Source organism: Callithrix jacchus, chromosome 5, assembly GCF_049354715.1.
Source record: "Callithrix jacchus isolate 240 chromosome 5, calJac240_pri, whole genome shotgun sequence".
NCBI lineage: Eukaryota > Metazoa > Chordata > Mammalia > Primates > Cebidae > Callithrix > Callithrix jacchus.
The window spans coordinates 58,860,622-58,881,680 of NC_133506.1; the positions used below are offsets into that span (position 1 = coordinate 58,860,622).

Sequence of the window (21,059 nt, forward strand, 5' to 3'; positions counted from 1 at the left end):
TTCCATTTTCAATAGTGAAATTATTATTTCTGATGCCAATTTCTCCTCCCACAGACATTGCTGGAATTTCTCTGCATGAGCAAATAAGGGATGGGGACCGGGCCTGGCCAGTCTCTATCACTCTGTGCATTTGTTCATGCATTCATTCATCAAACTGCCACTTCTCTCCCACCTTCCAGCCAACATTGGCAAAGTGCAGTTGGGAGAGCTGTGCCATGAGGACATCTCCTGGGCGGGCTGTGGACCAGAGCTGTACGCTTGGAGTGGGGGAGGTAGGTTTTTGGGAGCTGAAGTTGGGGAAGGGCTTGCTCCTCTCCTGGACATTCCCTGTGCAACAGAACTATTCAAGGTGCTGACCTCAACTGCTCCTGGGGATGAGCAGTTCTGGGGTCACCCAGGAAAGTGGGGGGACAGTCTGAGGGGGAAGACAAAGGACATGGGAGAAGGGGGTGCATGCACACAGAACAGCAACTCCAGCCTCCAACACCACGCCCCCACCTTGTGCTCCGTGACCCCCATTCACCCTGCCACTGCCCCATTCACCCTGCACTGTGCTGTGTCCACACCGTGATTTGCTCATATCTGGCCCTCCATACAGCTCTGCTGGTAGACTCCCTGTGTTATTCCAGCTCTGCTTTTCAGAGAAAAGGAGGGGACTTTCTTCAGCTGCTCAAAAATCAAAACTCAAACCCACAGGTCCAGCGGCCCCTCAGACTCCTGCATTTCGTCCATGACCTGTTCACTTGATTGTGCTGGAGGCAGGGGGAGGTGGAGCTCGGCCTGCAACCAACCAGTCCAGTGGGTCCAACCGTGAAGGCGATGGCCATGGTATCCCATCTGGAGTGGGCTGCGGTGACGCTGGCGGCAGTTGGGAAGGCGTAGCCAGGACTGGGCACTCCATGGCGCTGGCGGGAGCTGTAACAGGGGGAAGCCCGCCCCTTCTGAGTTGACACGGTGGGGCCCCAGCCGTGGCTGCAGACCCCAGTATCTCTGCATTATCGGGGGCCCAGCGGCCCCCTGCCCCCACTGCCTGGCCTCTCCCTGCTCCCAGTGCCCGCTCTGATTTCAGAGTGACATTGAGGCTGAGCCCAGGCCCTGTCGCAGCCTAGCTGGGTGTGCTCAGGATTGGGGTGGCCACTTCAGACTTCAGGCACTGATGAGCATGGGAGGGAGGCTGAGCAGGTCTAAGGTGCTCAGCGCCAGCCTGTAGGCAGCCTTCAGCACAACACCGTGGTCACCGTGGATAGCAGGTTAATGGTGGTGGCAGGTTAATTTCCTGGGCAGAAAGCAGGGGATCCCAGGGAAGCCCTGCTTTCAGGCCAGGGACGGCCAGAGGCCTGGGGGCCAGGCTGCCAGTTCTAAGGACCAGAGTGAGAACTTGTGGTGCTTTTTCTGGGCCTACCTATGGTCACCCATGGACCAATCAGCATGAACTTCCTCCCCTCTGAAGCCCATAAAAACCCCAGACTAGGCTGGGCGGGGTGGCTCATGCCTGTAATCCCAGCACTTTGGGAGGCTGAGGTGGGCAGATCACCTGAGGTCAGGAGTTTGAGACCAGCCTGGCCAACATGGTGAAACCCTGTCTCTACTAAAAACACAAAAATTAGTCAGGCATGGTGGTGTAGGCCTGTAATCCCACCCTCAGCTACTAGGAAGGCTGAGGCAGGAGAATCGCTTAAACTCAGGAGGCAGAGGTTACAGTGAACCAAGATTGCGCCACTGCACTCCAGCCTCGCAACAAGAGCAAAACTCCATCTCAAAAGAAAAAAAAAAAAAAAGAAAGAAACCAGACTCAGCCAGACTCCAGATGACAACGGACAACCTTCTTGCCGAGAGGAGCGACCCACTGCTGGTGTCCTCTGAGTTGTTCAGTAAAGCTCCCCTTGACTGGCTCACCCTCCACGTGTCCACGTACCTCAGTCCTCCCAGTGCGGGACAAGAACTCAGGGCCCGAAAGGCAGGGCTGAAAGAACTGTGACACTAACAGGGCTGAACTCGCCCCCTGCTCACCAGGCTGTGGGCGACAAGAGGATGAGGAGAGAGGAGGAAAAGAGCTGCAGCCCCTCAGGGAGCCCAGACCTAGGAGCTCCCTGAGCCAGGGCTGGGGCGCTCTCTAGGGCTCTGCAGTTCCTGGCACCTCCAAGCTTCCAGGCACCACCGTGTTCCCCGGGGCCAGCGTGGAAGCTGCTTGTGGTCCTACTGGTCCAGCCCAGCCTCGCGAAAGCGCGTGTGGAGCCGCCCACCCTGCCGTGCCTGCCTGTGGGTAGCGGCCGGACCCCACGCTCACTCGTTCACACACCCCTCGCCACTCCGCGCCCGGCTCGCCCTCGGCAGGGGTGGGATCCAGGCCAGTAGCAGGAGCCGGCCGCAGCCTGCCGGGCCGAGTGGGTGGGGCGAGCCCAGTGGACCCCAGCAAACCTCAGCCAAGGTGCCCCCGGCCACAGGGGCTTCCGGCAGGAAAAGTGACACCCCAAGGATGGCATGACGAAGGGAGAAGTTTTCCAGCAGAGGCGGGAGATAGGCGCCGAAACGTGGAGCGTTCCAATCCTCCAGCCCAAAGGCCCAGGCCTGGGTGTTGCCCCATGTGGCTCCCAGAAGGCCTGTGAAGCCCTAAAACCTGTGCCTTCTCCCCGAGACGACATCATTCAACCGCCAACATGAGCTTCTGCAGCCTCCGCCAGCCCCGTCCGCCTCCTAGCCCCGCCCCCTCGGCCTCCCAGATCCTCCCCCTCGGCCTCCCAGACCCTCCCCCTCGGCCTCCCAGACCCGCCCCCTCAGCCTCCCAGGCCCTCCCCCTTGACCTCCCAGACCCCTCCTCTGCCTCCTAGCCCGGCCCCTCGGTCTCCTAGCCCCGCCTCCTCCGCCTCCAGAACCTGCTCCTTCACCTCCGGGGTGGCCCGGCCTCCGCGGGGCGCCCAGCCCTGCACAGATGTCGCCCGGCCTGTGCGCAGAGCTCTACCTTCTGGGAGAAGGAGGTTTAAACAGGAGCCCAAGCGAACCGGTCTGGCGGCCGCTGGATGTGAAATGCCATTGTCACCGGATACCCAGAGCTGGGGTCAACGTCCTGTGAGTCTGCGGTCCCCCTCAGTCCCCTGGGATCCCCTGACTTCCATCAGAGGAGGAGGAAAAATAGGGAGGCGCAGACCTGAGCCCAGGATCCGCGGTCTGGCCCCGCCCTCCCCCAGGGCCGCTTCGCTGGAGAACAGCTGTCCCGCCTCGGCCGCCAGGCGCTCCCCTCCTCCGGGGTGACTCGGGGCCTGCGCGCCCTTCCTCCCGCTCCAGTCTGGCTGGCCGGGCCAGGGCTCCGCTCGTGCCTCCGTGGGGAGCTGGCCGGGCTTGGGTGGTCTCCGAGACCACTCTTGCCTCTTCTCGAGTCGGGGCGTGGCGGGGACCCCTTCCCAGACAGAGATGGGTGAGGGGCTTCAGGACTGCGGGACTGATCGCTCTCCCTCCAGGGCACCTGACCTGTCCGGAGGGACCGGGGAAGACGCGGGGAGGGGCCGAGTCTCCCGGGAACTGGGACCCCCGAGGCCCAGGACTCCGCACTGTTTCTCTGAAATCTGTTTCCAGTCGGGAGGACTCCGTGGCAAGATGGTTTTTCCACTCGCCTCTGGATGCTCAGCCTTCCCTCTGCCAAGAGCCTCAGACACGCCGCTGCAGGCGCGGTTAACCGCAGGCGGGAGGGAGACCCTGACCCCAGCTTCGAGCCCCGCGCGGAGCCTAGAGGCGGGACCCGGGGCCGGGAGCCAGAGCCGTCCCTGTAGCACCACCTGCTGGGCGGCGCTGGAAGCGTCGCGGCACCCTCAGGGCTGGAGGCTGTGGCTGGGCTGTGGGACCCCGCTCACGCGTCAGGTTGTGAACTCTAACTCTGCCATTTGGCCCTGAACATAGTCTCCTCATCTGTGAAATGGGGGGTCACCAGCACCCCCTGGTTTGAGGACCCCGTCCAGGGCCATGCTGGGGAGGGTGCAGATGGAGAGAGCTGGGTGGGTGGAAAGAGAGGGTGATAAACCAGAGAAGGGGGTCCTTCTGTCCTTCTCAAGACAGGGTGGTCCCTCTGGGGACCCAGACTCTTGCATGGCTGGCACAAGCCTCCAGTAGTCCTGGCCCCGCAGCCCCTGGGACTGGGGCAAGCTCCTTGTGGTGGCATCAGTGAAGAGGACCTGGGCAGGACCAGGAATCCCCCCCACCATTTTATCCCCAGAGAGGTCTTGGCTGACCCACTGATGCACTTGGTAATCTCCCCAACCCCTGGCCCATGAGGGGTTCCGACCCACGAGTGGGTAAATGCATGTGCCCCCTGGCAGCCAGACCCCAGACCCTGCCCCACCATCCCTGGGGGGCTATCACCCAGCCCCACCCCTACCCCAGTCAGGTCTCCCCTCCCTTGGCCCAGTCCCCCTCCTTCCCTTAGGGCTGAGGCTGTGCCCCAGTAGGTTTCTCCTGGCCAAGGGCAGCCCTCGTCCCCAGACGCCCAGAATAGCCCTGGGAACCCTTCCTCCTGGTCTTGGCAGCAAGCAGGCAAGGGGCAGGACTCAGCCCCGGATTCTTCCCCACCTGACTGGCCTGCGGGTTTCCACAGCACCACCTGCCCTGGGCTCTCGCTGAATTTCTTTTCTTTTCTTTTTTTTTGAGATGGAGTTTGCTCCATCGCCCAGGTTGGAGTGCAGTAGCACAATCTCAGCTCACTGGAACCTCTGCCTCCCCAGGCTTGAGCAATTCTCCTGTCTCAGCCTCCTGAGTAGCTGGGATTACGGGCATGCTCCACCATGCCCAGCTAATTATTTGTATTTTTAGAGAGGATTCAAGATGGCTGATCGCTAACATCTCGGGATTGCAGCTCTCAGTGAAAGTGCAGAGAACGAGAGGACGCCACACTTGCAGACAAATTTTTGTCGTTCACGGACCAGAAGATTCCCAGTGAAGGAGCCTCACAGGTCACCAGCACGACTCTTGTGGCCAGCGCAGCGGTTTTGCTAGCACCTCGGTGCGGCAGCTCTTGGTGCAGAGTAAACGGGACTGGTTCCCCTTCTGACCGACATTTGGAGCTCCGGGAAGGCAGAGTCACCTATTACAGACTCAAGAAGGAAGCCAGACTGGAGATTCCAGGGCAGAAAAGCACCATCAGTCTTAACGCCGCTGTTTTGGCCGGCACAGTGGGTTGCTCAGATTTCGGCCCTGGGAATTAACAACTTGGACGTCCACTCAGAGACCTAATTTGAAAGTTGGTAATTACAAAGATGACAGGTGGATACATTTACAATGATGGGAAGAAACCACCATAAAAAGGCTGAGAATACTCAAAATCAGAATGCCTCTCCCTCTAAAAAGGATCACCATTCCTCGTCAACATGGGAACAAGGCTTGATGGGGAAGGAGTGCATTCCATTAACAGAATCAGGCTTCAGAAGGTGGATAATAAGAAACTTCTGTGAGTTAAAAGAACATGTTGTAGCCCAATGTAAAGAAACTAAGAACTTTGAAAAAAAGGTTTGATGAAATCCTAATGAGAACAGACAATTTAGAGAGGAATATAAGTGAATTAATGGAACTGAAGAACACAATATGGGAACTCCGAGAAGTATGCACAGGTTTAAACACTCGAATTGATCAAGCAGAAGAAAGGATATCAGAGGTAGAAGACCAACTTAATGAAATAAAACAAGAAGACACGAATAGAGAAAAAAGAATAAAAAGGAATGAGCAAAGTCTCCAAGAAATATGGGACTATGTGAAAAGACCTAATTTATGTTTGATAGGTGTACCTGAATGCGACGGAGAGAATGAATCCAAGCTGGAAAATACTCTTCGGAATATTATTCAGGAAAACTTTCCCGAGAGCAAGACAATATTCAACCCCCAGTAATACAGAGAACACCACAAAGATATTCCTCAAGAAGAGCAACCCCAAGGCACATAATCGTTAGATTCACCAGGGTTGAAACGAAGGAGAAAATACTAAGGGCAGCCAGAGAGAAAGGTCAGGTTACCCACAAAGGGAAGCCTATCAGACTTACAGCAGATCTCTCAGCAGAAACTCTACAAGCCAGAAGAGAGTGGGGGCCAATATTCAACATGCTTAAAGAACAGAACTTTCAGCCCAGAATTTCATATCCAGCCAAACTAAGCTTCACAACTGAAGGAAAAATAAAATCTTTTATGAACAAGCAAGTACTCAGAGATTTTATTACCACCAGGCCTGCTTTGCAAGAGCTTCTGAAAGAAGCATTACACATAGAAAGGAACAACCAGTATTAGCCTTTCTAAAAATATACCAAAAAGTAAAGAGCATCAACATAAAGAAGAATTTACATCAATGAATGGATAAAACAGCCAGTTAACATCAAATGGCAGTAACCCTAAATTTAAATCAACTAAATCCTCCAATCAAAAGATACAGCCAAAACCCAACGGTATGCTGCATCCAGACCCATTTCACATCCAAAGATATACAAAGACTCAAAACAAAGGGATGGAGAAAGATTTACCAACCAAATGGAGAGCAAAAATAAATAAATAAATAAAAAGCAGGAGTTACAATTCTCGCATCTGATAAAATAGATTTTAAAGCAACAAAGATATAGTGGTAAAAGGATCAATGCAGCAATAAGAGCTAACGATCCTAACACCCAGATACATAAGACCTATAAAGAGACTTAGACTCAACGAGACAGAAAATTAATAGGGATATCCAGGACTTGAACTCAGATCTGGAACAAGTAAACTTAATAAATATTTATAGAGCTCTCCACTTTAAATATACAAAATATACATTCTCATCAATACCACATCACACCTAGTCATAGGTTTAAATGAAATATTGATCAGCCATTATTAATATCCATTTTTAGAATAAAGCAACATTTCCGTTCTCCCTCCCTCTTTTTCTTCCTTTCTTCCTCTCCCTCACTCCTTTTTTTTTTTCTTTCCTTCTCTCCTTAAAAAAAAAAAAATGTATTTTTAGTTGAGACGGGGTTTCACGATGTTGGTCAGGAACTCCTAACATCAAGTGATCTGCCCACCTTGGTCTCCCAAAGTTCTGGGATTACAAGCATGAGCCACCGCACCCGACTTGAATATTTTTTCAAAGGCACAAAAAATATTTACCATTTCTTGCCTCCAGAACCTGAAGAAAATAAAATTCACTTTCACATCCTCAGCAGCCAAACAGCCCCTTCAGATCCACCTGCTGAGGTCACGGCCAGCCCCACCCCCAGCAGTTTTCCAGGCTGCATGGCTCGGGGTGTCTGATCACACGCCACAGGCTCTTGCCCGGCAGGGGGAGATTTCGGTTCCCACCACACAGGCAAGCTGATCACCAGGCACTTCTGCTCACTTCTTTCTTACTGTGCTCTGTTTACTTAGCAGTGAAATCATTGACTTATCTGTCTGTGTTTTTTAAACTACAAAACGAATGCATGATGCCTGTAACCATCTCAAATGAAGAGTTACCAGGGAGTTAGAACAAGAAAGTCTCTGTCTCACACCTTGCCCTGCACCACCTGCTGGGATTGTGGATGGGAAACGTGCTTTGCCAGGATCACTCAGGGGATCAGGGTGCAGAGAGAGCTCGGGGATAGGGCTGAGGAGTCACTGGACCCCACCAACCACCTGGGCACCGTCCGAGCCTCAGCGTCCCTGCAGCGCTGGCCCTGAGTCAGACTTCCGGCGACCTGGAGCTGGGAAGCATGGCTCCCCAGGATTGTCAGGGCTCTTTGGGAGTGGGAAGACAAACGCCCAGGAAAGCTCACTGGGGTTTCATCCTCATGGCCACTACAGGCAGGGCCCACAGCTGACAGGCGCAGAGAGGAGCAAACCAGTGCTGCCCAGGCTGCAGCCCTGAGCCCACGCCAGCAGCCAAGCACCCCAAACTCACAGGATGCCCTGGAAACAGGCCTCCTCTCCATGGTGGTGCCTATGATGTGGCATCACAGGCACCACCATGGAGAGGAGGCCTGTTTCCAGGGCACCCTCTACCCCAACCCCTACCCCCAACCCCAGCCTCACCCCCACTCCTCTTGTCACCTCCACCCCCCACCATCCATCCCTATAATCTCAGTGGCTCTCAGTGGTGGCCACATCAAGAATAAACCCACTGGGTCTCCGGGACACCCCATAACAGGTGGAATTCTGAGAGGTGGGTTGGGTGGGCATTCAGGGGCTGAACATGTATGGGTGAAGGCCCAGGGACAGGGAGATAGAGGCAGCCATGTGTGGGACAAGGATGTCACTGTGATCAGGCTTTGAGGCTAACATGCAGTAACAGGGCCAGCATCACCTCCCGCCTGAACGACAGCACACAGAATGTTCGGAGACCCTGGACGTCTGCAGCAGAGATTCGCAGCCCCGGAGGATGAGCCCTCCAGCCAAGGCAGCTTCTTCCTGGTGCTGTCCTGGGTGGAAGGGGCCGAGCTGCAAGTGTGGGGAGGCCCAGGCACCTGGTAGAGAGAGAGAGGAGGGAGCTCCACAGACAGGAGGCCTCTGAGCCTCTGGGATCTGCTCTGTGTGCCCTGGGCAGAAGCAGCCCAGGCTAGGAAAAGGCCCAGCTAACGGGGTCAGAAGGAGCAGCGCCCTGTTCCCATAGGGCCAGGAGACAGCTATTTCCTCCCAGCCAGCCTGGAAACCTCAAAATCTATAGCATGGCGGCCGGAGAACTCAGAAGGGAAGCGCTGGGCAGTCTCAGCACGGGGAATAATTAGGATGACATGCTGATCTGTTGAGATGAACACACCTGAAACAGAAAAACTCCCAGAATTAAAGTGTTCTGGGTAACACATCACCCCATGACAAATGTCAAAAACTGGGCCTAACCAAATTATTGTGAATTAAAATTCACAACTTATAGCATTAAATCAAGGATTACCAGGCATGTGCAGAAATAGAAAAATGTGACCCCCTACATCAATTGACTGAAACTGACCTCAAACTGATGTAGACTTAGAGTTAATGGACAAGGACATTTAAAATGTTAGTAGAGGCCAGTGCAGTGACTCACACCTGTAATCCCCGCACTCTGGGAGGCTTCAAGGTCACGTGAGGTCAGAAATTTGAGACCAGCCTGGTCAACATGGTGAAACCCCATCTCTACTAAAAATACAAAAAATTAGCTGGGCATGGTGGCAGTTGCCTGTAATCCCAGCTACTTGGAAGGCTGAGGCAGGAGAATCGCTTGAACCCAAGAGGTGGAGGTTGGAGTGAGCTGAGATCACACCACTGCACTCCAGCCTGGATGACAGAGCAAGACTCTGTCTTAAAAAACAAAGTTATCATGCAAAAAGTTAAGGAGAGGCATGGGAAATGAAAAGAGCCACGTGTAATTTCCCAGGATGAAAACCCAGGCACCTGAGGCAAGAGTGCACTGTGTAGGATGGATGTCAGACAGATCCTACAGAAGAAAAGATTAGGGAAGCTGCAGCTGTTAGCAGTAGAAACTATCCACAGTGAAACACAGGGAAAAAAGAATTTTTAAGAAATTAAAAGAACATCAGTGAGCAGTGAGACAACTTAAAGTGGACAAATATATATGTAATTGTTGTCCTCTGAGGAGGAGAGACAGAAAAAATATTTTTTAAAAATATGTCCCAAATTATTCCAAATATTGTGGAAACAACAAGCCCACACAGCCAAGTTCAACAATCCCAAGCATGAGACACATGTAACTACAACCCTGCAAAGGCACCTCATCGTTAAATTGTTCAAAATCAGTGAAAAAGAGAAATCTGGGAAAATGAGAAAAGCCACCAGGAAAAAAAAAAAGACATGTTAGAGAAGACTAAAGGACAACAACAGGCGTCTCTTCAGAAATGACGTGAGCAGCAAGTTTTAGAGCAACAGCTTTAAAAGCTCATCTAGAATTCTATACCCAGCAAAAATATCCTGCACAAACAAAGACAAGCCTTCAAGTCTGGGCTCAATGTGGGGAGTTGAAAAGACCATCAGGACAATGCTTACAATGAGGGAAAAATGGGAAAACCCCAAAATTCGCACCTTTCTTGAATCTATCAGAAAGCTCAGTTCTCGGCCAATCACTCATTCCAAATCTGTGGAGATGCAGGGACCAGGCTCTGGAGATGAGACACAGGTGTGCCTTTGGTTGCCTGGGCACACACTGCTGGATGCCGCATAAGTCAGGAAGAAGGTTTGGCTAAACGTTTGCGCATTCTAAAGTCGGAGTGAGGCTGGTCTCACCCTGTGAAGTTCCTTGGGAATGAAGATGAGGGCATGGAGGGTCCCCCTTTTGCACAGTCCACTAGGTACTCACAGGAAAGGTCAGGAAAAATTACAAGAAAACTTCCCTCTGGTGCTAGCGGGTAAGGGGAATGGCAGCCACTGCCAAATGGCACTGGCACCACCTCCTCCTGTGAAGCTTGAGATTCACTTGCAGAGGGAAGAAGCTCAAGATTCACTCGCAGAGGGACAAGCACAGAAACTGTCACCCCAGGACACTTGCAGGAAAACATGGATTGAGGGAGAGGAACCGAGAAGGGAAAAGCTCTGCCCCTGAGAACGGGAAGGAAAATGCTTGGCCCAGCTCTGTGGCTAGAAAGGAGCCTGCACACTTGCGAAGGCCACACGCCTGATACCCGATGACACAGTGGTGGCCTAAGATGGAGGCAGAGAAAATTCTCCACCCATTCACACCAGACTAACAAGGGTTCGATAAGAATAAATCTGGAAGAGCTGAAAGAGAAACATTCTCCCTAGGTACGAAATCTAGAAAAGGCACAAAGCCAAGGAGAAGACATTGAGAAAACACCTGGCAGGTGGCCTATACCCTAAACACAGAAGGTAACCATAGCAACAACGTCAAACCAAGTCCAGGTCCTGACATGATTAACAAACCTCCACACCAAGGACCTAGAGGAGAAAGGGCAGGCCACCACCAAGCATAAAGCCAAGCCACTCATGGCAGTAACTACCGTCCTGCACAAAACGCCTGCCTTTCCATGAAAAATTATAAGGCATATGAAACGCAAGAACAGACACACGCCCAAGAGGCAAAATAAGAATCAAAACCAGAATTGGGTATGACACTGATATTGGGACTATCGGGCAGGGAACTTAAATAACCTCGAATGATACGTTATGTGATCTAACGGCAAAGGTAGATAATGTACAAGATGAGATGAGTCATTTCAGCAGAGACGGAAACTGTAAGAAAGAACCAAATGGAAAGACCTCAAACTAAAACCCCAGCTACAGAGACGAAAAATGCCTTTGATGGGGCAGTAGACTCAGCACAGTGGAGCAAAGGGTCAGTGAATGTGAAGAGAGATCAATACCCAATAACCAACACACGCACACACACGCATATGCACACGCACACACGTATGCACAGACATGCACACACATGCACGCACATGTATGCACAAAACACGCACACATGTGCACACACATGCGCGCATACACATTCACACATGCACACAGGTACATGTGAACGCACATGTGTTTGCCATTGTCCCTTATCGCCCTGAGGCAGAGCTTTCCTGGACAAGCCCCTCACCCCACCCTGCCACTGCAACTGAACTTGTGGTCATGTATACTCCTTGCCCCTACCCCGCCAACTGTAACTGAACCGACTCTGCAACACCCCCACCCCCCAAAAACTACCCAACCTATAAAACCAACTCCTATCCCACCACCCTTGGCTAATGCCCACCTGCACCCAGGTGAATAAACAGCCATGTTGCTCACACAAAGCTTGTCTGGAAGGTCTCTTCATTCAAAGCACTCGTTTTTCAACAAGAGCTATTTGGAGTAACAAGGGCTGTGTCTTTTTCAAAATTAATGACACATACTAAGCCACAGATCTAAGAAACTCAACACTAAGTAAGGCAGATACCAAAAGTAACCGCCCAGGCATACCAAATAATACCAAAATAACCACCCCAGGCATATCAAATCCAAATGTTTGAGAACCAAAGGCAGCCCAGGCACAGTGGCTCACGCCCATAGTCCCAGCACTTTGGGAGGCTGAGGAGAGCAGATCACTTGAGGTCAGGAGTTCAAGATCAGCCTGGCCAACATGGTGAAACCCTGTCTCTAAAAATACAAAAATTAGCCAGATGTGATGGTACACACCTGTAGTCCCAGCTACTCAGGAGACTGAGGCATGAGAATTACTTGAACCCAAGGGGCAGAGGCTGCAGTGAGCCAAGATTGCACCACTGCACTCCAGCCCGGGTGATGGAGGCAGACTGCATCAGAAAGAAAAGAGAAAGAAGAGAAGAGAAGAGAAGACACAAGACAGAGACAGAGAAATGAGAGTTTGGGCCCAGGGTCCACTGCCACCCAGATTGCAGAGACCAGCGGTGGCCCCGAATGCCTGGACGGGACGCTCTCACTTTCATTAAGTTGCACATCTTGGGGCAGGGTAGGTAGGGCGTGGCAGTGACAGGGTCAAGTACATCACGTGTCATTCAGGTAGGGGCTCAGGAATTTCTTGTGTCTTTTATTTCTACAATTTCTTGTCTCCGCACCAGCCAGGAGGGGTTCACAGAACCCTGGAGGGCTGGACCCTATAGGACCTGGGACTTTTCTCAATTAATCCAGTAAGAGACGCCCCCCCACCCCCCCCCAAAAAAAAAAAAAAAACAACAGTAGAAAAGAAACTGAGCCAAACAGAACAAATACAAGATAGCCAGCAAGATGCTGGAGATTTCAACCCAACCACATCCGTAATTGCTGTAAATGCAGCGAACAGAAAGCACCAGTTAGAAATGAAGAGATTGTCGGACGGGATTTTAGCAAACAATATCTAACTATGGCACGTGGAAAGAAGTCACTTGCAGTATCAGAACAAAGATAGGTCAAAAGCTGAAAGACGGGAAAAGATAACAACATAAACACTAACCCAAAGAAACCTGGCGTGACTCTGTTCACATCAGATCGGGGATAACGAGGAGCATCTGCCTCGTGATAACAAGCTCACATCTCCAAGAACATGTAACCATCCTAAGTGTGTAGTCGGCTAGTGACAGAGTCTCCAGAAACACAAAGTAAACACTGATAGAATTAAACGCAGAAATCGGGAAGTCCGCAGCTGTTAATTGGAGATGTCAGCACTCCTCCAGCGGTAATTGATGGAACAATTAGGCAGAAAATCAGTAACAATACAGGTGACCTGAACAACCTCAACCAGTTGGAACTAATGGGCATTTACAAAACACAACACACAGAGACATCCAGCAGCACCTTCCTCTCAAGTACACACGGGGCTTTCACCAAGATAGCCCGTATTCTGGTCACAGACAAAGTTTAAAATTTAAAAGACTAGAAATCATACAAAGTGTGATCTTAGAACGTAAGGAAATTAAACTAGAATTAAATAACAGAATCGGTGTGAGGTCTTACAAACATTTGGAAATTAAATAGCACACTGTAAAATAATCCATGAAAGAGGAAGTCTCAAGAAAAATTTTAAAATATTTTGAACTGAAATGAAAATGTAAAGAATAACATCGAAATATGTGGTAGGTAAAGCAGTACTTAGAGGAAAATTTGTAGTATTAATTTATTATATTAGAAAAAAAGAAATATTTAAAATAAGTAACCCAAACTTCCACCTAAAGAAACTAAAGATGAAGAGAAAATTAAACCTAAAGTAAGTAGAATGAAGGAAATCATAGATTAGAGCAAAAATCAATGAAATTGAAAACAAAGTCAATCAAACCAAAATCTGGTTCTTTGAAAAAATAAAATTGATTAACCTTAGACAGACTGAGCAATAAAAGAAAGAAAGAAAAAGAAAAGAAAGAGAGAGAGAAGGAAAGAAAAAAGAAAAGAAAGCCGGCTGGGCAAGGTGGCTCTTGCCTATAATCCCAGCACTTTGGGATGCTAAGGCAGGTGGATCACTTCAGGCCAGAAGTTCGAGACCAGCCTGACTAACATGGTAAAACCCCATCTCTACTAAAATTTAAAAAATCATCTGGGCATGGTGGCAGATGCCTGTAATCCCAGCTACTTGGGAGGCTGAGGCAGGATAACTGTTTGAACCCCGGAGGCAGAGGTTGCAGTGAGCTGAGATCTCGCCACTGCACTCCAGCCTGGGTGATGGAGCAAGACTTTTTCCCAAAATAAATAAATAAATAAATAAATAAATAAAAAGATGCAAATTATATCAGGAATGAATGGGGGGGACATCACTATCAATACCAGTCATTAAAGGAACAATAAAAAATGCAAGAAACAACTTACACCAGGTTCAGCCACTTGAGTGGAACAATTCCCTGAAAGACACAACTACCAAACTTTTCCAAGAAGAAACAGATAACTGAGATAGTCCTATGCCTATTAAAGAAATTAAATTCATAGTTAAAAGTCTTTCCAAGGGCAGTGCTGGTAACACCAAGGCTGCAGTCAGCTAACATCTGTTCTCCTATCAGCTTAGGAGAACGTCCTGGACAATGAAGAAAGGCAGACTGACAGCCTCTAAGCTGTGGGTAGCCCCTCACATGGGCACCTGGGAAGGAGAGCTGCGCAGACCCCAGGCACAATTTGTGCCTGAAGAATATCTCAGTTTATAGTGTTATTACTCAGCTATTTCCTTTATATAATCTTTCTATATAATAATATAATAACTTACTACTTACAAATATCTAGTTTATATCATCATACTTAATACTTATATCTACTTAGTTCTATATAATCTTTCTATGTAATCATATAGATATTGTAGTCGGAGCTGTACTGACACATTTAGTGCTGATTTATATAATCCTTCTATATAACCGTATAGTAGTTTGTAGTAGGAGGAATGCCTAGAGCAGTCACAGAACAGAAGCAGTACATGGGAAAAGCCAGATCAGGATGAGAACCAAAGACCCCAGCGGTGGCGTCCCTGCCTGAAAGGGCAAACGCTGTATGGCAGGCTTGGAGCAAGAGCCTCCCCTCCTGATAAAGGAGTTGTAGCACCTTGCATCCAGTTCCTGTGGAAAGTCGGTCTCAGACCTGAGATCCTGGAAGTAACTGAGGGAGAAAAACCCCTCTGGTGTGACCAGTCACAGTGGCTGTACACCCTGTCAGTCTTTTCTCCCTTCTGTGCTAGCTCAAATCATCCTCCCATAAATATCTTAAGAGAAAAGCACAAGTCTGTCAGCTCCCACTGCATTGGTTTCTATTAGAAACCCTCTGAAGTCTCCAGCCCCCAGATAAGAAGTGTCTCGCACGACACCTGCTGCACACAGCCCACCTCCTTGCCTCGGTGACCTAATGGGGGTGGACCCCTTTTCTGTACACGGCCCTTTACTACTGCACACGGCACGGCCCCCTACTGCGCATGGTCCACCTCTCTGCCCAGGTGGGTGGATGCGTGGTGGCCGGCCTCAGGCTGCAAGGAGCTTGCAGCATGGGCTGTTTGGGCACCAAGTGTATCCCGGCACAAGGGAAAGAGCAGAGCCAGCCCGACCCAGGCAGAGCTGACCAGGGCTGCATCCAGGAAATGATGGAGGGGCCAAGTGTGGTCAGAATTCACTGGGGAAGAGTGACCCTCCAAGACAGCCACTCAGGGAAGCTGCATAGAGGAAGCAGCGCTTGGGCGAGGCCTTGGGGCAGGACCACGGAGAGGAGCTGTGTCCTTCCAAGTCAAAGGGGCTGGAGGTCTGGGTGGGGGAAGAGGAGGGGAGGTGGGGGCTCCATGAGCTGCACAGCAGCAAGTCTGAGCCTGGTAATCTCGGGTCCCAGAGCGTCCCTGTGGCCGGGCGGGCAAGGAGGCAGGGGGCCCATCGGGGCTCACTGCCTGAGCAACCAGGAGGATTGGGTCTCCAGCCAGCAGCAGGGAGGAAGTCAACATGAATCCATTCTGACGCAAGTGTCAAGCCAACCATGTGCAGGGAAAGGTAGCAGTTCTGAATGTCAAGGAGGGAGTCCCGCTCTGGCTGGCAGTACGGCGTGGCTGGGCTGCGGGAGGAGGCATGGCGGGTCCAGCTCCTGGGCTGTGGGAGGAGGCATGGCGGGTCCAGCTCCTGGGCTGTGGGAGGAGGCTGCTTGGGGGGGCCACCGCCTGGCATGGAAGGGCTTCTAGGGCCTTCGAGAGCGGAGCGCACCTGGGAGCCGAACTGGGGACTCACCACTGAGGAAAGGAGCCCCAGCAAGGCACTGCCTGGTCCAGGGACTCCTGTCTGCATGGCTTCTGAGACCTGCAGGAGCCAGTGTGCCCAGACGGCCTCCACTGGAGGCCAGGGCTGCTGATGACAGACCAGGATGCAGAGTGGAAGGCGGGTCCTCCGGCATCTGAGCCAGGCCCGAGGATGCAGTGCTGAATTCACATCAGGCCAGGAAAAGGCTGAGGTGCTGGTGGGTCTGTTCCCCGACACCACCTGCTGCCTTACGAGAGCTCCTGTGTGAACAGTGGGAGGGTCTGGGACTGCTGTCTGGTGTGATATGAGAGGGGCCTGAGTCCAGGTGGGGGCTCCACCCTAAGAGGGGCATGGGTGACAAGCTCCCAAGACATGACCACGATGGGTGTGAAGATGAGGCCACATGAGGCCGGCAGACAGCGCAGGGCAAACCGAGGCCAAGCGACCGCTGCAGGGAGCACCCGATGTGCAGAGAGGCACAAGGTGACATCTGAGGAAGGAGTGGCAGAGAGGGCATCCAGGCTATCGGGATGGCAGCGCAGAGACACTGGGCGCTTAGTGTCCCCCACCCTCGAAGCCGCCCCTCAGCCCTCCTCTGGCAGGCGTGGCCTCACCATCTCCTTCCCTGCCCTCCCCTGCATGCAACAGGTACCCCATAGGTGCTCCTGCCCCTGCGAGAGGCTGGCGCAGCTCCCCCTCTTACTGCTGGCCGATGACAGCAGACCCAGGGGTCCCCACCCAGGGTCACTCCAGGCCAGAGGGGACGCCTGGCTCTGTCCTTGTCTCCTGAGATGATCTCTCCAGCTGAACCAGTTTGCTTTTACACTGAAAAAGAAATGAAGGGTTCTGCATTTTATTAAAGCAGATATGGCTGCAAGTGGGTGGGACTCCCGAGGACTCAGCCAGGCTCACACGCTGGGACATTCCCAGCATCACCATCACTCCAGCCGGGCGGGGCAGAGGAGATGGCAGATGGAAGCCGCATCAACACCACCTGTGGGACACAGCTCTAGGCAGAGGGTGGGATGCTGGTTTAGGGCAGTTCTGGGGCTCCAAGGAGGAGGCAGGGCTGGAGGTGGACTGGGGAGGGCCAGGAGAGTTCTAGAAGAGAGGAGAGAGGAGGGAAGGCAGGTGTGGGGATGGCATAGAGGGCCACCCTTGGAGGGTCCTGGTGCCACTGGAGAGCTGGCAGACTTCAGGGCAGGGAGCATCGCAGTCAGGGTTCCACGGCCATGAGGGAGGAGGTGGCCGGGGCTGCAGGAGGAGGTGCAGGATGAGGTGTGGCCGGGCCAGGCAGACAGACAAGCTCACAGGAGCAAGTGCGGAAGGCCAGCTCTGTACACACAGAAGAAACTTTCAGTTGAAATCCTTAAGCCGGCAGCTTGTGGGTTGGTTTGAGAAGATCCATGTGCTTACGTCTGCTGTGTGGCTTGGAGGCTCCGTCACCCCATGGGGGCTCCCTCACCCCGTAGGGGCTCCCTTACTCCTTGAGGAGTGACTTGGGGCTCCTCAGTGAATCCCCGCTCTGACTTTGACCGTTCCTGAGTGTCAGTGGCTCAGACATCTGGGGTTGGTGGTTGGGGTGGGTGGGTACTAGAAGGTGAGAGGTGTCTGCTGCCTGCCCCTCAGAGACCGCCAGTGACCTGGTGGTTCTGAGTCCTGCCAGGAGTGGGGATCCACGGCGGCCAGGCTCCGGGTTCTGCCCACAGACTGGCCATTTCCCTGGACCACTTTGTTCCACTTTTTGGGCCTCAGTTTCCAGTTCTTCAAGCCAAAAGGCTGGTGCTGTGGGTCATTCCTACAGTGCAGTTGTACTACCGCAGAGCCGGGGAAGGGGTGAGGAGTGTGTGGACCAAGTTGGGGGTTGTGTGGAGTCACCTCCCGGGTGTGGAAGGTGATGGGAGGGGCAGGGAGTGAGGAGCAGGAGCTGACCGGGAGGAGGGCTGGAGCAGGGCTGTGTCCATGTGTGAGCTGACCCAGAGGGGGCTGGAGCAGGGCTGTGCCCATGTGTGAGCTGATGGGGTGGGGGCTGGAGCGGGGCTGTGCCCATGTGTGAGCTGACCAGGAGGGAGGCTGGAGCAGGGCTGTGCCCATGTGTGAGCTGACCCGGAGGGGGCTGGAGCGGGGCTGTGCCCATGTGTGAGCTGATAGGGTGGGAGCTGGAGTGGGGCTGTGCCCATGTGTGAGCTGACCGGGAGGGGGGTTGGAGCAGGGGCTGTGCCCATGTGTGAGCTGACCCGGAGGGGGCTGAAGTGGGGCTGTGCCCATGTGTGAGCTGACCAGGAGGGGGGCTGGAGCAGGGCTGTGCCCATGTGTGAGCTGACGGGGTGGGGGCTGGAGTGGGGCTGTGCCTGAGTGTGAGCTGACCGGCAGGGCAGTTGGAGCAGGGCTGTGCCCATGTGTCCACACTGGACACAGATGAGGCCGCCTGGGAGATGCCAGGAGGTAAGGCCAAGACCCCAGGCCATGGAGGATGAGGGAAGCTGGAGTCCCCGCCCCAGCCTGTTGCTGCTCAGACCCACTGCCCTGAGTCTTGGCCCAGAGCCCCAGACCTCAGTCTACTCAAAACTGACCATGTTCTCGTAGCTGCTAATCCCAGTTCTGGGCCCCATGGAAACTGCCAGGTGCTCACTGAGGTCCCCTCTGCTGACAGAGACCCAGCCCAGGAGGAAGAGGGCTGAGCTAGGCTCTGCCCCTGTTTTTTGTTGAAACTAAAATACACAGCATAAGACATAGCATTGTCACAAGGGAAAGCACAGGGTTCAGTGGCTGGAAGTATCATGTATTCCCACTGTGGCTCATTGGCTGGAGATATCACACATTCCTGCTGGTGGTTCAGTGGCTGGAAGTATCACACATTCCTGCTGTGGTTCAGTGGCTGGAAGTATTACATAGTCCCGCTGTGGCTCAGTGACTGGAAGTATCACGCATTCCTGCTGTGGCTCGGTGGCTGGAAATATCACACATTCCCGCTGTGGCTCAGTGGCTGGAGGTATCACACATTCCTGCTGCGGTTCAGTGGCTGGAGCCTGGGGGCAGGCACCTGTGGCTGGTTTGGGCATGATGCTATGGACCAGGTGTGGGGACTGGTGATGCCCAGTGACTCTCTCCTCAGGGCATGAACAAGCTGGGGTGTTGTGGAATGGTGGGGCCGGGGACCACTGTGGATGAGGGACAGGGGCAGTCAGGTCCTGGGGCTCTGGCCAGAGGAGGGGCCTCTGTGGACCCCATGTGGCCCCTGGGTTCTCTTGGGGGCCCCAGGCTCTCCCTGCCTTCCCCTGAGGCCTGCAGACACCCAGAAAGATGCTGGATCTGCTGGGCCTGGCCTCTCCTGGGACTCCTGCAGTCCCCTCCCTCAGCACACCCGGGCAGATGCCGGCCAGCAAGTGTCCAGCTGGGTGCCTCCTCTCTGCTGGCTTGGCTCCTCCCCCGTCTGCTTGTCTTATCTCCTTGTCCCCACCCCGCTCCCTGCCCAGATCTTCCTCTGCCCACATCCAGCCTCTGGACAAGCTCTCCTGTCCACCCCCCGCCACTGGCTTGCTGAGGCCCTCAGCCTGACACCCCATCTACTGGCTTGGTCACGAGCACCCTGGAGGGTGATTCACGCCCCGCGCTGGGTGCAGGGGTCTGCACACCCACACTGCCTTCTCCTGCTGTGACGCCGAGTTCTGTGGGCACCACTGGGTGCCTCCTCCACCTGAGGGTTCTCTCACAAAGGGGGCGCATTTGTCAGAGCCCCTGAGTGCTCCGGTCTGAAGGGGACTCAGGGATGGGGACACATGTGAGGGTCTGGGGAGGGCTAGAGGAGCCATGGTCACTGTGGTGGGGGGAAGCCAGGTGGGAAGCAGGGTGGGAGGGCCACCTGCCAAGGGGTCTCCAGGGGTGTTCAAGAGTTCCCTGTCCAGGGGCAGCCAGAGAGTGAGTGCAGAGTCCCACCAGGAGCTGGGCCTGCAGAGCCTCAAGAGGGATGGACTCCATGCTCCCCTCTAGGGAAGGACCCCATGCCCCCCTCCAGAGACGGACCCTGCCCTTCATTCATCCTCTCACTCACTCACTCATTCATTCACCAAACAGGCACGTGCCCCAAGACCTCCCAAAGGCAGAGTCCAGCAGGAGCCCAGGCTCAGGAGCCTGAGCCAGTCCCTGCACAGGAATCGCAGAATTCAACAGGTCCTGACTGCTGCTCCAGAGAGGGACAGGTGAACAGAAATGCCTGCCAAAGACCTGGGGGTGGGGGCCTCCCTCACCTCCCTCCCACTGCGGGAGCCAGGTGACAGCAGGATGTGACTCTGCCTGAGCAGGGATCTGCGGGGACACAGATGGCCAAGTCAGGACCCAGCTCTGCTGTGGCTCCAGTCCCCCTGCAGGCTCTGGGTCCAGCAGTGCAGAATCACACGCAGTCCCTGCAGCCACCAGGGGCCAGGGACACCCCAAGCGCCCCGAGTCCCCTCCTGTCGGTGTGACAGTGTGGCCGAGGGCAGGTGGCATGGGAGCACCATGTGGGCACGCCGTGGCGGATCCTTGGTGGCATATGTGGAGCCAGGCTGTGGAAGGAGTGTGGCATGTGTCACAAAGAGCCCCTGGCACTGGGGTGGGTGGTGCAGACGGGGGAGGGTGCTCCTTTCCCACTAAGAGCTGAGTAGCCCCCTGGTCCCTGCTACCCCTGATGGCCGAGATGCAGTGGCACTCCCGCTGGGGGCCAGCACCACAGACGGGACCTCCGCAGACCCAGGCCCAGCACAGGGCAGGCTTGAGGGAGGAGGCGCTCCAGCCTCCCCACTGCGAGATAATGAATTTCTGGTGTTTGGAGGCCGAGATTTGAGATATTCCATAGTGGCCCCAGGAAACCAGCACAGCACAGGCCTTCATGGCCCCAGGGCAGAGTGCAGTCTGGGAGGGGCCTTCCCTGCCCTAACCCTGGGTCCCCAGCCTGGTGACCGGCAGCCCAGAGACAGCCCGTGTGAGTGAGGAGACTACACACTG

General features: G+C 53.7%; 2 long non-coding RNA genes across 2 annotated transcripts; one reads left to right on the forward strand and one right to left on the reverse strand.

Moving 5' to 3' along the window:
* Window positions 1–2,696, reverse strand: LOC144582512 (uncharacterized). The gene is made up of 2 exons (XR_013535280.1): window positions 1,916–2,696; window positions 1–915 (listed from the first exon to the last, which is right to left on the reverse strand). It is a non-coding gene; the product is annotated as an uncharacterized LOC144582512 (long non-coding RNA).
* Window positions 2,697–2,868: 172 nt separating this feature from the next.
* On the forward strand, window positions 2,869–6,530 carry LOC144582511 (uncharacterized). The gene is made up of 2 exons (XR_013535279.1): window positions 2,869–3,066; window positions 4,798–6,530. It is a non-coding gene; the product is annotated as an uncharacterized LOC144582511 (long non-coding RNA).
* Window positions 6,531–21,059: the final 14,529 nt, after the last annotated feature.